The 18,038-nt window shown below is 45.1% G+C and overlaps 1 protein-coding gene across 7 annotated transcripts in view; it reads right to left on the bottom strand.

Annotated features, from left to right (window-relative positions):
• The window catches only part of LOC311605071 (uncharacterized protein), a 74,087-nt gene that overhangs the window by 26,792 nt on the left and 29,257 nt on the right, over window positions 1-18,038 (bottom strand). Inside the window, exon 4 of one of the 7 annotated variants that reach the window (XR_014781774.1) lies at window positions 7,372-7,668. The exons of the other annotated variants lie outside the window; for them this stretch is intronic. The gene's annotated coding sequence lies outside the window, so the exon portion shown is untranslated. Of the gene's footprint in view, window positions 1-7,371; window positions 7,669-18,038 lie in introns of those variants that run through there. 7 annotated transcript variants of the gene reach the window in all.

The raw sequence follows: 18,038 nt of genomic DNA, 5'->3' as shown, positions 1-18,038 counted from the left end.
TTACAAATTCAAGCATCTTAAAAAGTTGTCTCTTTGAAAATATTCAGTCTCTTTTAAAATCCAAATTCCCTGTAAAACCCCAAAATCTCTTGTTTGTCTGTTTGTTTTTTAAGTGTAAAGTCTCAACTGTGGGCTCTTATAAAAATAAATTAAGCCCTTTATGGCTTCAAGAGGGAAGAACCAGGCACAGTCACAATCCAAACAAAGCAAAACGAAACCCCCAACAGTGTAAGTAATTTCCTGTCCAGTGTCTGGGATCCACTCCTGATCTTCTGGGCTCCTCGGAGGGCTTGGGTCACATCTCCAGCTCCATCCTCTGCAGCACACGCAGCTTGTCCCCTAGGTTTGGGCAGGATCTACTCCACCACTGCTGGAGGTTTTGGTGGTCATCCCAATGGCACTGGCACCTACAAAATGGCGGCTGGGGTCTCTTCCAAGTGGGCTGCACTTTCACCAGTAGCCTCTTCCCCAGACTTTGTTCACTGTGCCAAATGACAGCTTCTCTGCAGGACCCCTTCATTGCTGGGTGCTCAGCTGCTACTGAGACTGTACCTTCCCCAACGGTCTCTCCTGATCTCCATGACCCCTTTATGCCTTCAAAACCAGTCCCGCCTGGGCGGCTCTTACACTACCAAGTTCTGCTGCCAATGTGAGGTACAACCTTGGCCACCTCAAGAACACAGTTTCTGTGTTGCTGACTCTCAGGGAACACTTCCCGGAAGATTTCACCTCAACGCCGCTGGCCCCCTCTCAATTGAGGCTAATCTCCCAGCTCCAGCTTGCGATAATCTATCGTCCCAGGAACACAATGGTCTTAGCAGTTCTGGTCTCTTGTTAATCACAGCCAATTCTCAGGTCCAGCTGACCAAACGGCACAGACTCTTCACACTAACGGGCCAGGAAAGCCTTCGCTCCCCTCTGCAGTGTCACAATTCAGGCCTCCACGGTCTGCACTGCTTGCTCTCAATAGCCTAGAAGCCTTCACAGCAGGGCCTTTGTATCAAGGGCCGTTTCTCCTTTGTTTACTACGTTGAATCTAAGATGACAAAACAACCTCAGGTTGTTGTTCAGTAGCAATGATGAGTACCGAGCCTTCTCCCGGCTGTAAGTAGAGACCTTTGTGACATGTGTGCCCCTACCTAATTTTACGGGGTAGCGTGTAATGTGTTCAGGTGAACTGAAGTAATTGACAGGGAAAGAGGCAAACGGGCTGATGAGTGTGTGTGTGTGTGTGTGTGTGTGTGTGTGTGTGTGTGTGTGTGATGTAATGCGTACTCTTCTTCAAAATGAGTCTTTCTTCAGAAGGTGGCGCACGCCTTTAATCCCAGCACTTGGGAGGCAGAGGCAGGTGGATCGCTGTGAGTTTGAGGGCAGCCTGGTCTATAAACCGAGTCCAGGACAGCCAAGGCTACACAGAGAAACCCTGTCTCGAAAAACAAACCCAAAAAACAGATTAAGCAGTTTTCAAGAACAGAAACTGATCTGAAACAAAGTCAGTGGCACACAACGGCAGGTTCACTGTCAGAAACCAAACCGTTTAGAAGTTGGACGTAGTGGTCCACACTTGAAACTGAGGAGTGGAGGCAGGCAGGGAGATGGGCAGCTGCTTGAGCCTCAGTTACGAAATGAGCTCAAGAGCTGCAGGAGACCCCGTCTTTAAATGAGTATAGGCCGTGTATGAGAGCAAAGCTGCCGGCACGCATGCGCACTTGCCCGTGACTTTGACCTACGGCCCTTGAAAGAACTCCTTCTGTGCAGACAGAACTCAGCAGCTACTGTCACCTAACGCTGAAACAAAAGGCGAACTCTAAAACGAAATGAGGTCAGAGCCATGTGCCATCTTGCACATGTTAAAAATGGACTGAGAACTCACCATCTGGTGGAGATCTCTTGGGGGAGCGGGCACCTTCTGCTGGGCATAAATAGAGCAAAAGCCCACTGAGCTTCTCGCTGTTTATTCGTAGGTAGTGGTGGCCATGGCTTGCTCCTCCGCCACAATGTGTCCGTCATTTAAACCCACGCCTTTAGGACGAGACTAATGTAATCTTTATGCTAATTAAAAAGTTGTAGGTGTGGCCAGGCGTGGAAGCCCACGCCTTTAATCCCAGCACTCCGGAGGCAGAGGAAGACGGATTGCTGTGAGTTCAAAGCCAACATAGTCTACAAAGTGAGTTCAGGACAGCCAAGGCTACGCAGAGAAACCCTGTCTCGAAAAGCAAAAAAAAAAAAAAAGTTGTAGGTGTAAGCCTGTGAGGGCCACAGGCCCTGTCTGAGTTGAAGGCCCACCAGGACAGCATGGGTGAAGGGGAGTGGTGTCAGGGAGGGAGGCCTTTGGGTGTCTGGGGAGTGGATGGGTGTGAAGGGCTAACAGGCCACAGCCACAAGTCCAGGCCAAGATCTGACCTGCGACCCCCTGAACATACAGTGCAGTCGGTCTTCCTTGTGGTGAAATGGCCGCAGGTGCAGGTGTCCCATATGGTATCCGTTCAGCACAGCTGGCAGCTGCAGACCCGTTCCTTCAGAGCCAGAGAACAGGACTGAGAGACAACCCATTCAAGCGGAAGCAGAGAAGCTTAGAGGCCAGTCAGACCTTTAAGGCTAGCAGCCTCTTTTAGGAACACTGAGCATCCTCTTATGCATGAAAACTCCTTATGAGAGATCATGAAGAAAATCTCCAAATATGTTCAAGCACACGAGGAGAAGATATATGCACGCCAAGGCCTCATCCTGACAGGCCCCATTGAAAGAGGATTCTATTTACAGAAATTACCATGAAGACAGGCGTGGGCAGTGGAGGACAAGCCATGGAATCAAAGGGTCCACCTAGGGCTGGGACCTTCGCTATCTGCTCTCCCGGGCATCTTTTCCATCGTATCTGCAGCCAGAGGCCATGGTACTATGTACTCCAAGGACTAACTCACGAAGAAGCCACACCTGGAGGGACACTTGTCACTTACCATCTACTGTGTGTGAAGCTTTTTTTCCCCCTGTCGCTCTTTTAATTCAAAGCCATTTTTAAATTCACTTGTCAGCCCAGGACTAAGTTTCTGTCTTACCAGCCACCTTCGGTTCTCTTTATTCACTGGGCCAGTTTCCTCGGAGGCTTCAGACTGTAGCAAGCCATGTCTTAATCTCAGTTATTCCCTCAAAGTGCCAGCGGGCTTCTCCATAGGCCAGGGCAGTGTTATGTCTGTGGTTTAGGTGATGCATCTCTCGGATCTCAAAGCACTGCCAGTTTTGCCAGACTTAACTCCTGCCAAGGGTATCTCAACGTGACACTTGTTGGAAAAGGAGAATGTGTAGCGTCGCTCCCACTGTTGCAGTTTCTCCTTATCAGAGCAGTGTCCAGTTGCTTGACGTTGGAGAGTGTGTGTCAGTGTGTCAACATGCAGGCTGTGAAGATGTGCTGTGTTGTGTGTCCGTTACACACATAAGAAGTTACAGTGGGTGGGTGCTCAGCCATTCAAGACGACTATGCCCGTGATCTGTCTGAATGTGCAATGAGGAGCTGCCACATTTTTACTATAGTTTTGTTATAGATACAGCTTAGGAAAAACATTCGGTGGGAGTAATATGGTGTGATGCTCACTCCTAACTCCGCAGACACACTTTATAATTCATAGACTCCGCACACATAGTAGTCACTGCACAGAAACCATTCGATTGGTTTGAATAAGCTGAGCCTTCCACATTCAGCCTGCAAGTTCAAGTCAGTAATCTTTTTATCCGATTGGTATTAGTATTAGAATTTCTTATGCTTTTTATTCTTCTGGGGGTTTTGAGAGTGCTGCATTTGGAAGAAAGGCAGTAGGTTCAAGGAAACCAAAGCTACTAAAAGCTTAACTTTCAGAGATTTGGTCATTCATATTCAATTTGTTTTCTGGGCCTTGTAATTATTTGACAACCCCAAAGGTCTATGTAATAATTTAATTGTATAGAACTAATGATGAAATATTAACACATTGGTAAAACTTTTTTTAAAAAGTTGCAGGAGACTGTCCCCTGGCTCAAGCCCTAAGTGAGCCTCATTTTTTCAGTTAAAACAGGAACGTGTTATTAGCAGGCAGACTCTTGCTGCCTGGCCTATGAAGACATTCATTTAGCAGTTTCGGGTCACGGGGAAAAGCAGCATCGAGAAGAAGAGGAGACTGGTGAGTAGTGTGACTACCTTGCAATCACAGCACATATGCGCAAAGCCTAGAGGAAGCACGCACTCCCCCAAGGCATCGTTTTATTATAAGTTTTAGTGTATAAAATAATGAGTCTCTTCATACGATTTTCATGTTTCTGTCGCTGTGCTCACATTTACCCCCATTATCCTGTCTTGTCCTTCCACAGGTCTCGTTCCCCCTACAGTTGCCACCCTCGTGTGTTACATCACATACAGAGAGAGGAGCATGGGGAGAACACAGAATGTTTGTGTTTCCCCTCACTATTCGTCAGAGACACACAACACCCACGTACCGCTGGAGCCGTCCTAGATGCTCAGGATGCTTGCACGCGCGCGCACGCACGCGCGCGCACACACACACACGCTTTAAAACAGATCTTTTAAAATATTTTTAACTGACCTATTGATTCTTTTAGGTCTACACCTTAAGATTTGGAGATTTGTTGTTTCACTCTATTCTAAAAAGTTTCAGAGTCATCACGCAAACACGTCTAATTGCTCTGTTGGAGAAGGAAGCTAGACCCCAGGTGTTCTAGCCGTGCCAACTGAGGCCCTGAATAGAAAACAAGGGTATTTTAGACCCTCCAGCAGCACAAAGTCTGACACTAGAGCCAACACAGCAGAGAAAAGCCAACTTGCCCAAATTGCAGACCTATGACCAAACAAATGACTGGTTTTGTTCTTAAGCCCCTATATTGTGAGGCGAGTGTTTTGATCCTGCGGTAACTGATACAAGCCTACAGTCCACAGTGAACACTCCAGAATGTTCTTTATCTCAGACAGCAAGCTAGGGGCTGAGGTTCTCTCTCAGTGAGAGAGCCTACCCTAGCATACAGGAGACCTTGGCCACAAACCAAGCACCCAAATCAACATCAAACCGAAACCCTGGCAACTCAATAAAGCTAAACATGCACTCGACAGAATATCCCAGAAATCTTTTCTCTAACCTAAGAAAAACAAAGACGCATTCACCCAATGATCTATATGCCAATGCTAAAACAGCTTTATTCATATTGAACCAAGTGAACCATTTGTCTTGGTCCATTTTATACTGCTGTAACAGAACACTGTAGACTGAATGAGAAGACCAAGACCAAGGGGCAGCTTGATGTGTCACAACAAGGCAAGAAGGGAGGGGAACACACAGACTGACAGAAAAGCACACTTGCATTCTTTTTTTGTGTGTGTTTTTGGCAGAAGCCAAGTCCCATGACAACTAACCTCACTCCTGTCATAATGACCTTAATCTATTCAGAGCACAGCACCCTAGTTGCCCCTTAAAAGTCCCCCCTCTTAATGCTGTGGCAGTAGCAATTACATCTCAACATGAGCACTGGGAAGAATATTTGAACCGCAGCACAATGCAAAAGGTCATCGACAGAAACGTGGTCTGTCCATAAAACTGCTGATGCGGGCAACGACATGGGAGAATCTGAAAAGCAATTCATTAATTGCAGACACAAAAATCTACATACTGTATGATTCCACGCATATGGCATCTTGGAAAAGATAAAACTGTATAAAGACAAAGCTCCGGTCATTATTGGCTAGCATGTGGGAGAAAGAACACGGTATTGACCACAGAAGGGCAGCAGGAGCTGAGCGTGAGGGCCGGTGAGGAGTACAGTATGGTTTGGATGCTTTCCCTCATCTGCCAAAGACCACGGGATTATGTGCCTTAAGGAGGTGACTTTACCATAAGTTACACTTCAATAATCTTGACAACAATATACTAAATAAATCCCACACATGCTGTCCCACCGAAGTGAACACCCGCCAAGCTATCAACGTGTTTCCAAGGAAGCTTCTTTTCTTCCACTAGACCTAAATACCAGGCTCCCTCCTCCAATTCCTTCGGGTGGTAAAGGCTGGTAATCGTAGTCCAGAGCAATTCAAAACCAAGAGTCGCCCCTGGAAGCTGCGGGTTATTAAGCAAGAACCCCAGCGTCGGGGTGAGATACTTCCTTAGGACAAAAAACAGTGTGAGTTTTTTGCTCATTCTTCTTGGATGCTTATTAGAACTGGGCGATAAGATACTGTTGCTGATGACACCACAGACTTTCATGGCAAGGTACAGAGAAGCTAAGCTGGACGCTTCCTCCGGGTCAGCTAGTTTTCATAATCCCAGAGGTTGCTCTGTAGGCTGCAGTGGGACGGAGGGCATCAATACTTAGACTCAGTTGGGAACTGTCCAAACTATGACACCTATCTGCAAGGCAAGTGAGGCCTGCTTGTGCAAATAGTGTGTGGGGGGGGAATGCCACTCTTTGATGCCAGGACTGGGTCACACGAGATGGGCATGTCAATAGTAAGGTGTGGATGGAAGACGGGCCCTTGTACCCCATTGCTGTAGGAGAAAGAGGGGGTGTTGTTGCCTCAGCTGTGTACCCCCTGGGAAACCCTCCCCCCAGGCTCCAGCGGATAGTCCCAATCCCACACTGATGTACTGGTTAAGTTAAATGGACCACAAACCCCGAATCCGTAAATCTGGGAAATGGAGCAGAAAGGAAGAAAGAGGATTAACAGGGATCCGGGAGTAAGGCAGGGTGAGGAGGAGCCAAGTTAGAATGTGGATGTGTGTGTGCGAGGTTGTCAAAGAACTAACTTTGTTATTCAAAAGCTCAAGCCTTTTGTTTGTGTAACATGGACGAGCCAGCTAGTGTTTGTGTAACATGGACGAGCCGGTGAGCAAATTCTAGGCTATTTTCTTTAAAGTTTGTGGCTGGGGCTTAGGGAGATGTTCTGTAAAAGAGCACTTTCTGCTCTTGCAGAGGATCCAGGTTCAGTCCCCAGCACCTACATGGTGGTTCATAACGTTCTTTTAAGTCCAGTTCCAAGAGATCTGATGTCCTCTTCTGGCCTCCTTGAGTGACAGGCATGCACATGGTACATAAACATATATGCAGTTAAACACCATACACATAAAAACAAAATAAATCTTAAAAAAAAACTCAAACAACTGTATTTGACTTACTAAAATTACCACGTACTTTGACATCTGTCCTGTACTAACCCTTGGTATACCGCTGAAATGTCTGATCTAATACTGTTTTATGTGTATTTATTTTGCACATCGGTGTGAGGTCATCTTACAGACAGAAACTTGCTTACTCTGGTGTTAGTCTCTAGGAATTAAATACCCAACCACAACTTTAGCCTTCTAGAAGTCCGTCCTTTCTAAATACCATCTGTTACCACTTTCCATCTGCCAAAGGGCTTCCTTGGGCATTGTTTTTTAAACCAGCTCAGCTTGCTGGGATTGAATAAATTCTTTTACTTTTTAAAAAAAATCTGAAATGTGTTTTTACCTTTATTGCTAAAGGATATACTTTGCTGGTTTGTAACTTGGGGTGTTTCCCTTTGGGCATTAAGGGCATTCTTCTGGTTTTTGTTGCCACTGTTACTAACGAGGAGACAAGAGCCGCGTAGATTGCTGTCCCGTGTGTAATGTCACTATCCTCAGGTTTCTTTCAAGACTTCCCTTTCACTCCAGGCATCTGGTAGAAAAATTACATGGTTGGCTTTGGTGTCTCTTGGACTACCTTGTTCAGGGCTTCCTGAAATCTGTGACGATAAACATTTCTTTCTTTCATCAATCTGAGGAAAAGTTCAGCCATTATTTCTTTGAATACATGTTTTGGTCTTTTCCTTAAAAACAATTTTCCCTTTCCAGAAGTTAAATTACACGATAGGCCTCTGATACTATGCTTCAAGCCCTTGAAGGTGTGTTCGGCCCTTTCAGGTTGGAAAATGTCTATTTTTTTCTCTCTCTGAGGTACGTTCACTACTCTGTTAATTACATTCTGCACTAATCACACCTGATGAACAGTTTATTTTCACTATTATATTTTTTTTTATCCTCCAAGCCTTATACTATTTCTCAGCTAGGATTTCCTCTTTTCCTTCATCACGAACATATTTTTGATTATGCTCTTGAACATATTTTTAACATCTGTTTTAAGGCCATTGTCTACTAGTCCTCAAATCTGGATGTTCTTGGAGATCAAGTTCCACTAACTGTCTTGTCTCTGTTTGACTCTGATTTCCTCATCAAGTTACCACGCGCTGTATTACCACATTAAAAGGGTATAGTGGAGATATTTCAGATTCTTTTATAATTCTGAAAGACAGCAAATGGTTTGTTTTAATATTGAACTTGACTAGATTCAAACCATAAACTCTCTCTCCATTGATAGAAAACAGCCTGAAGTATTGTGGTTTCAGGTGTATTTGACTTGATGGAGTTGGCTCTACACAGGGCTCTCTGGAAAGTTTGGTAAAGTACACTGGGGACATTCAGTTCTCCCTCCCCTCCCCTCCCCGGTCTTTCCCTCCTTCTCTCCATGCCCCACCTCTACCCAGTTTGTAGCCAAACTCTATATTTGTGATCCTATCTCAGCCTCCCGGGTCCTGGAATTACAAGTGTGTGCCACTGGCCTCCCTCGTGACCCCGGGTCTCCTTTCTCGTTTCTCCCTCAGTTTCTGGTGGATGTGTTTGCTCTAAACTCTGTCCTCAGACTTTTCAGCCAGTAGAACTGCAGGCTTCATATTGTATTTTTAGTCTTTCTCTTTGGTACAGAGTGGTGACTGCTCTCTGTCTAAACACCAGAATGATGGAAAATTCACCTAATTCTGTTTCTTTCATTCCATCCATAATTAGTCTCTAGTTCTTCCTGCTGTAAATAATTGAACAGTCCCTCAAAAGGATTAAATTTTGTTTTATCAGAAGCTTATAGTTGTTATTTCCATGAGAACTTTTTCCTCAATATGCACTACCCAGCCATACCAAGCTGAAAAGAGGTGATACAAGGAACAAAATATAAATTCAAATATTGGATTTCTTCATGGTATCCAGATTCACTGCTCAGGAGTAGTCTCATTTGCATCATTTTAGGAGGGGAAGGAGAGAGGGAGGGAGGGAGGGAGGAAGGGAGAGAGGGAGGGAGGGAGGGAGGGAGGAAGTGAACCGTCTCTGCTACAGAGGTGGGCCAATTTATTATCAATGAACTTTTTTTTCACAAATGAGCACACACACAGAATAATGAGTTTGGCAGGTAACTGGTCACCAATGTCCTATTTTACCTCTTAAATTATCTCAAATGAGACAACTTTTTTTCAGCAAAGTTAAAATAATCAACACACTGTACATATGAAAAAGAAGAACCAACCTGTTGCCTTCAGGAGGAGCCAAGTTATAAATTTTACTCAGTTTCTTACATCGGGGAATGTTTTTTAACAGGACGAGAATGGACACTGAGCACTTGTCAAAGCAGCACATTCTCATAAAACTCTAAGTGTCAGAGGCAAGAACTGAATCCATGACTGTAAGGCCGAAGCGGGTATCCTAACCTTTACAACCCCAATTTCCTCATATTGCAATAGTTAAAAAAAAACAACAACAGCAAAGAACCAAGGTCAGTGTACTCACACCCTATACTGTCATATGATGCCCATTATAAACGAGGAAAAACTGGGATATTAAGCAGATGGGGAAACAGCTAGAAGCGTCATACACTCTGGAAAATGCGGCTCTCATCTCAGCTATCCAACACTTACCGGACATTTTAGTGAAAATACTACTGAAAGGCTCCCCCCCCAAATCTATATATACTATGTATTAATCAGGCTTCTCTCAGGAAAAGAAGCAATAGCGTGAATATGTGTGTGTATGGGAAAGATTTCCTAGGCTGGCTTGCATCCTCAGAGACTGACTAGTCCCACACTGGTGACCTGTAGCTGGACCTCCCGGGAGGTCAGTAGCTGCATGGCGCCTGAAGCCAGAAGCGCCCTCCGCCCCCACCCCCACCCAGCAGAGGTGGTGACAGGTCCAGGAGCCCCTTGGAGAGTGGAAAGGCCAAGCAAGCTGGAGCCCGAGGTCACCAGGGGACTGCAACAGCTAAAGCAGTCACTCAAGAAGAGCTGGGCATCCTTGTTGGTGAAGCTCCCTTTCCCGGTTTCGTTCTGCCTGCTCTCCCGGCACATTGGGTGACTCTGCCCACGATCGGTGCAAGCCTCCCGCCGACACACCCGGGAAGCCTCTCGCTGACACCCCCAGGAAGGGCTCGGTCAGGTTATGGAGTCGGTTCTGGGTTTGAACTCAGATTGTCGGGCTATGCAAACTTTTGCCTGCTGAACCATCTCACGGCCCCCTGTAGTGCTACATCTCTTAGCTATTGGTACCCGCGGGAGCTGTTTCTTTCTTCTATCTTCTTCAAGACTTGTAACAAAAACCATTTCCTAAAAAGAAAACATTTCCAAGCCACTTATAATGTTTTCCATGGTTTTCATTACTTAACTCTTTCACGGCTTAGCCACACTGTGACCGAATGACTGTTATCCAGTGAGTCCTTTTCCTCTACCCTACTTGAAAGCAGTGGTTGTTTCTCTGCGCCCCCAGCCCAGGCGCATGCTATGGTATAGATGATTGTAGCCTCAAACTCTGTATACCAAAATCTAATTCCCAATGTAATGGTAGTAGGGAGTGAGCCTCTGATAGGCAATTAGGGTGGCAGGTCGCCTTCGTGAATGCGGCCAGGGCCTTACAGAACGGCTTGAGGGAGCCTGTTTGCTTCCCAGTGTGTCACTGGGAAGACACACTCTGAGCAAAGATCACAAAGTAAACACTAACTCTCCCAGTTCCTTGATGTGAGACTTTCTGGCCTCTGTAGGCGTGATAAGTAAATTCCTGTTGTTTATAAACTCATCCTGTAATATTTTTTCTTGTAGTAGCCCAAATGGACTAAGGTTGAGATACATTAGGCTTTTAGGAAGGACCAAAATGAAGCAATTAGTGCTTGGTCCACGCAGCAGATATCATAAATAAACCTCATAAATCCCAACTAAATTAGAAATAGGGTTTTCTCAACCGTAGCCACTCGTATGAAGGCCTGTAAATATAAACCCGCTCTGGCTATGATGACAGTGTCTCTGCCCTCAGTGAACTCTTTGTAATCACACTGCACTCCGCTGCCACTGGCGCCCGGCAGCACGGCCGATCTTGGTGTCCTTCAATCTCAATGGTGCGGTATGTTATTGAGCTTCTTTTTAAGTTAAATCATTCAGATGCACACAGTTCGGTGGGCAGAGGGAGGGAGATGTGGTTTGGTTCATAGAAGGATAAGATGAAGCAAATCAAGGCTGACACAGTGGCCTCTGCCACCGCAGCCTGCTGGTCTATGGAAAACGATCACACGTAGCATATGTGCCGGTTAGAGAAAGGCAGGGGACTCCAGATGGCTGTGCTGCTGGAGTTCTAAACAGTTCTAGAAGGGAGGGAGGGAGAAAAATCTGTATCCAGGTCATTCCTAATGCTTCTCCTGGGATACCATCTAAAGCTATTGCTCTTAAGCTTTGAGGAGTTTGTCTGACAAATACTGCTTCATTGCAAGGCTGAGCATCCCTGAAAACTGGCAGCAAGGCGGGGGTTTACTAAAAAGCATACCGAAGTAGTTTTTCCTCCTACGGATTCTGTTTCCTTTTACTTATCATACATTGCATTTTCTATTACACTTTGCAAAGCAATTACATGCTGCCTCCCTTTGATCTAGTTAGAGTTTGCATATTTGGGTCTTTCAATGTTAAACAGCCTGTAGTTTAAATGACTTGCAGTTTTTAGTGGATTACTATGAAATAGAAATATCTGCTACAGGAGCAGCTTGAACTCAGGGGGTGGGGGGAGGAGGTGGAGTCAGTCTTGTCCGGTGACATGCAATTTCTAACATGGTTGCTAAATGTCATTATGTCATTACTTACATAGTTGAGAACAACCCCAGAATTGCAAGAAGATGAAAAAAAAACAAACTTGACCAGTGCTGGCTCTGGGCTTCTGAGGTACCGAGAGTGGGATGGACACAGGAGGGTACAAGAAATCTGAACTGAGTATCTGGCTCTGGGTGTTCCTGCAGGGACAGGCCTCTAAGCCAACACCTCAGATCCGCCTATCTTCAACACACCAGTCTCTCAGTAGGTGTCCGCCCCCCCCCCTTTCCCACGGGGTTTCCCCCTCAAGCCTTAGGTGTGGGGATCATGTTGGAAACTGGACACAACAGTCTGTTTTCTGCATCTGGACCAGCTGTGGGATTCTGCAATGGTCTCCCTCTGTAGAGAGAGAGACTTCCTTGACGCAGGACCGAGAGCTACATGACTGTGTGGGCATAAGATGAGCACTTACGATGCAGTTAGCAATGATGCTGTTTTAGGAAGGTGACGGCTGTGGGCTCTCCGCCAGGTCCCATGGCTTATCGGTCATGGGCAGTTAGCTAAGCGTAGAGTACCAGAAGTGAATTTCCTCATGCTGAGTGAACGTCTCATCTAGCTGGGCAGCGACTGGCTTCTCTCAAGCTATAGCACGTTTGGGGATCCACAGACCTGCTCCCCATTGTGTGTTTCTTACTCCTCATGGCTGGATAGGATTATTGGTGACGTCCTCCCTTGACAGCAGCTTTCAATGCTATGAGCCTAGACAGCAGAGAGGATGCTTCCAGGTCGTTTCCTGCACCTGAAGTGTTGGTGTCTTCAGCAATAGGGACTTACCTCCAAATTCTGGGAGGCAAGCGAGAGCAACAGCAACAATCTATACTGTTTTGGGGTCTCTTGAGCTTCATAACTCATTTCTGATCCCTGAAACCAGGGCTTTGTTAGAAGACTATGGTGACTCTTGCAGGGAGAAGTATTAACTCCAGGGGCTTAACTTTACTAAATAAGAGATATCTTTTAATTTATGTAAACATAAGGTAATGTGATTCCTTCCGCTTTTTTTGTTTTGTTTTGTTTTTCGAGACACGGTTTCTCGGTGTAGCCTTGGCTGGGCTGGACTCACTTTGTAGTCCAGGCTGGCCTTGAACTCACAGTGATCCACCTGCCTCTGCCTCCCGAATACTGGGATTACAGGTGTGCGCCACCACACTGGCTCCTTCTGCTTTTCAAACATTCTTAGTGTTGTTTAACTTTCCTGGCACTTTCTCCCTTTGTCCTCCCTTTCCCGTCCCCGGCCAAAGGCCCCTTTCACATTTCCCCTCCACAGCACTGGTGCCTGCTCTCCCTCTCTAAAGCCCCTCCCGCCTGCAGCCCTCAGTCCTTTTTTTTACTTTCCTGGTGTCTGTGGCTATTCCAGATGGCACAGCTCTTTATTTTATGAAAGGCAATATAACTCAAGAGTCATTCTGATATTTCCTGCTGTTTGGTGCCAGACTTGATAGGACCCACTTTATTTCATTATTTGCTTTTTCGCCATATTGTGTAAATACATAGTGCTGAACAGTAGCTGGACTTGAATAAACTTGCTACTTCCCCATTAGATGAAGGGATATAATTCTAATTCTAATTCTGATATTAACTATTTACATCCTTGTTAAATCTGTCAAATTGTCCCAACTTGAGTTTTTTTTCCCCAACACAGGAGTAAGATTTGAAATTTATTTCACGTCTATGTATTCTCACATCTTTCCATGTGCTTCTTTTCCCCCCAAGACAGGGTCTCTCTGTGTCGCCTTGGCCATCCTGGACTAGCTTTGTTGATCAGGCTGGCCTCGAACTCACAGAACTCCACCTGCCTCTGCCTCCCAAGTGCTGGGATTAAAGGTGTGTGCCACCACCACCCAGCTTTCCATGTACTTTTAAAGCTTCCTTTTGTGCTAGTCCTAAGGAATGCTGAACAGAGGCTGGTACTACAAAGCAACTTAAAGCTACTTGGCTCTGATAAAGGGACCTACGCATATCTGTCAGTGAGTGCTGCTTTCCTAGACAAAATAAAGTAGGCTGCATAGGAAGAGGGACAAAAGGGACTTGAAAAGATTTGCAGGATTAATACAGTATATATATATATATATATATATATATATATATATATATATATATATCATCTTCCTTCCTTCCTTCCTTCCTTACTTATCCACTGACAGACATATGTATTGATTTTATTTCTTGGCTGACTATAAATATTGCTGCAATGAACCTAGGAATGAAAGACCCCTTGACACACTGACTTCATGGATTATGGATGCATACTACCCTAGTTTACTTTCTGTTGGAGTGATAAAGAGCCTGACCAAAAGCAACTTGGGGAAGAAATGGTTTCATTTGGCTTACACATCTGATTCTCAGCCCATCACTGAGGGAAGCCAAGGAAGGAATTCAAGCAGCGAGGAAGCCTGGAGGCAGGAGCTGAGAGGAATGCTGCTTACTGACTTGATCCCTGTGGCTTGCTCAGGTTTTATGTTTTTAATATAGCCCAGGACTAATTGTTCAGGTATGCACTACCCACAGTGGGTTGGACCTTCCTTTATCAATCATTAATCAAGAAAATGTCTCCTCCAGGCACTCAGGGAGGCAGAAGCAGGCGGATCTCTGTGACTTTCAGGCCGGACTGGTCTACAAAGCAAGTCTAGGTCAGCCAAGGCTACACAGCCCCCAACTGAACAACACTGGTTGTCTCAGTAAAGCAAACAGTTCCGCTGCTGTGGCGCCACTCTTGTTAATCACTGCCGATTTCTCAGCCCCCAAATGACCAGAAATCACAGACTTTTGATACAAGCTATCACATGACCAGCCCCAGTAGTCTTTGGGAGACTCTCAAGCTTTGCTCTGGAACATTACATGATAGGCATCCACTGGCTCCATCGCTCTTAGCATTCCTGTTTTTCCAAGATCTTCCATGATAGCCCACTAAGCTGTGAGCACTAATGGCCTTTCCAGCTCACAGCTCTAAACATTTCTTAGTCTTTCTCCCAAAAAACAAGGTCAGCTCTGTGACAGCAGTGCCACTCTCTCATATCAATTTCTGTCCTTGTTCACTTTTTCTATTGCTAAAGACTACGGCCAAAGCAATTTGGGGAGGAGAGTTTGGTTTGGCTTGTATGTCTTTTTTTTTTTTTTTTTAAGATTTTCTTTATTTATTTTACATATATGAATGTTCTATCTGCATGTGTGTCTGCATCCCAGCAGAGTGCATCAGAGGCTATAGATGGTTGTGAGCCATCATGTGGTTGCTGGGAATTGAACTCAGGATCTCTGGTAGAGCAGTCGGTGCTCTTAACCACTGAGCCACCTCTCCAGCCCCTTGGCTTGCATGTCTTGATCACCGTCCATCACTGAGCTCCAGAAGGGAAGAAATGTGGAGGCAGGAATTGAAACAGCAACAGTCGGGGTGGGGGTGGGGGTGGGGCGGTGCTGCTCACTAGCTGCTCCCTGTGGCTTGCTCAGCCTGCTTTTTTTTTTATACAACTCAGGACCTCCTGCCCGGCTATGACACTACCTACATGGCCTAGGCCCTCCTACGTCGATTAATACTCAAGTCCCACAGACTTCCCTACAGGCCAGTATAACCTCAGCTGAGGTGCATTCTTCCCAGAAGCCTCACTTGTATCTAGTTGACAAAAAAACCTAGCAGGCACACATACCCAGAAATCAAATTGATAAATTGTATGTGTCTTGGTTAGGGTTTCTATTGCTGTGACAAACACCATGATCCAAAGCAAGCTGGGGAGGAAAGGGTTTATTTGGCTCACACTTCCATATCACTGCTCATCATCCAAGGAAGTCAGGACAGGAGCTGAAGCAGGGCAGGAACCCGGAGGCAGGAGCTGGTGCAGAAGCCACAAAGGGATGCTGATTCCTGGCTTGCTCTCTGTGGCTTACTCAGCCTGTTTCTTTATAGAACCCAGGACCACCAGCCCAGGGATGGCCCCACCCACAGTGGGCTGGGCCCTCCCCCATCAATCACTAGTTAAGAAAATGCCTTCCAGCTGGCCCTTACGGAGGCATCTTTTCAATTGAGGTTCCCTCCTTCCAGATGACTCTAGCTTGTGTCAACCTGACGGAAGACCAGCCAGTGGTGTGTGGCAATTCTACTGCCAGTGTTCTGGGAGAACCTTTATGTTGTTTTCAATAATGACTATCTCAGTCTGGATCCTCAACAGTGATGTACTTTTCCCATATCCTGGCCAACAATTATCTTTCATCTTGTTGAAAAAAAGCCATTTTAATATGTGTGAGAAGTTAGCATTAATTAGCATTTCCATAATGACTGGAGTTGTGTAGCATTTCTTCACACACCTATTGCCCATTTGTAGGTTTCCTCCTGAGAAATGTCTGTTTCATGTGTGTGTGTGTGTGTGTGTGTGTGTGCGTGAGATACAGGTGTGTACATACATGTGGACTTGAGGCCAGAGGACAATGTCCAATTATTTCTCAGATGCTAGCCACTGCCTGCATTCCTTTTTAAAAAAGAGATGCTCTCTCAATAGACTGGAAGGCATCACCTGAGGGAGGGACGGTAGCTGAGCAGTGGGGTTGACTTTTTTTACATGGGTTCTGGGGACTGAACTCTCATCCTAACACTTGCAATGCAAACACTTTACTGACCTGAGTCATCAATCCAGCCTTGCCCATCTAAAAAATCATTTGTGTGTCTGTATGTGTGCATGTATCATGCATGTATATGAGCACACACATGCTATGGAACATATGTGTCAGTCAAAAGACAATTTTGTGAGATTACTTTCCTCCTTTCACATTTATATGGGTTCTGAGTATAGAACTCAAGTGATACCAACCTTTCATCAGATGCATAGCTTACAAATATTTTCTCTACTTGATAAAATGTCTTTTTACTTCCTTTGTTGTACACAACCTTTCTAGCTTAATGTAGTCCTGTTTGCCTCTTTGTTTCCCCTTCTGTTTTTTGCCATAGTCTTGTGATCACAATAAATTAAAAAAAAAAAACCCTACCTATGTCAACATTATGAAAAGTTTTCACCAATTTTTTCTTAGTAACTCTGCAGTGTCAGGACATGCAAATGAATCTTTAATCCATTTGAGTTAGTTTCATATATGGTGTGATTGAAAGGCCTAGTTTTATTTATACAGATGTGAAGTTGTGAACAGCCTTCACTTTTTTTTTTTTTTAAAGAGAATGTCTTTTTTCCATTATGTGATTCTTGGTAACTTTGCCAAAGGAAAATTAACTGTAAATGTGTAGGACTCATCCCTCGGGGTCTCTCTTCTGGTCCATTGTTCTGTATATCTGTACTTGAGCCATGACTTTTTAATTATTATTATAGTTTTATATTTTGAGACCAGGTAGTATGGTACTTCCAGTTTTGTACTGTTTAAGATTACTTTGGTTGTCTATTGTCAGGAGTGGCTCCTTCTCAATTTTAGAATTTGTGTTTGTTTGTTTCTAAGAAAAACACCATTGCATTGTTTCTTTAACAGAGATTGTAATGAGTGTATGCTTTAAGTAACATGGGCAATGTAAAATTACACCAGTTCTACCAATCATTGAACACGGGGTATCTTTTCATTTCTTTCATTATTTCATGCAGTTTCTTTCATTAATGTTTTTAGTTGTACACATCTTCTACCTTCTGGCTAGATTTGCTTTGGTGCTGTTTGTTATTTTACGCTATTACAAATGCGATTGCTTCCCTAAATTCTTTGAGCAATAGCTCATTGTTACTGTACAGAAATGCAACCACTTTTGTATCCTGCAGCTTTATTGAGTTGACTGGCTCTGACAGTTTTCGTTGGAGGGTTGTTATGGTTGGAGTCAGGAATGCCCCCCACAGGTCCATGTTTTGTGTGCTCAGTGGCCAGCTACTGGCATTGTTTAGGAGGAGGGCCACAGAGTCTAGAAAAGCTTTCAGCCTGGTGAGCTAAAGTAGGAAACCAGGGTTCCACTTTTGAGGTTACAGCCCAGCCCTGCTCCAATTTAGCGACTTCCTGTCTGCACTGTGTGAGCAACTGCAACTAGGAAGTCCCGCCTACCAGACAGCTGCTCCTGCCGCCATGTTGCAGTCCCTGGAAGCACGAGCCAGGCTGAATCTTCCCTCCCTTACCTTGTTCTTCTGCCATTTTGTTACATTGATGA

This window comes from Acomys minous (assembly GCF_964271855.1).
Source record: "Acomys minous genome assembly, chromosome: 9".
Classification (NCBI taxonomy): Eukaryota; Metazoa; Chordata; class Mammalia; order Rodentia; family Muridae; genus Acomys; species Acomys minous.
This window is presented reverse-complemented; position numbering and strand designations above follow the sequence as displayed.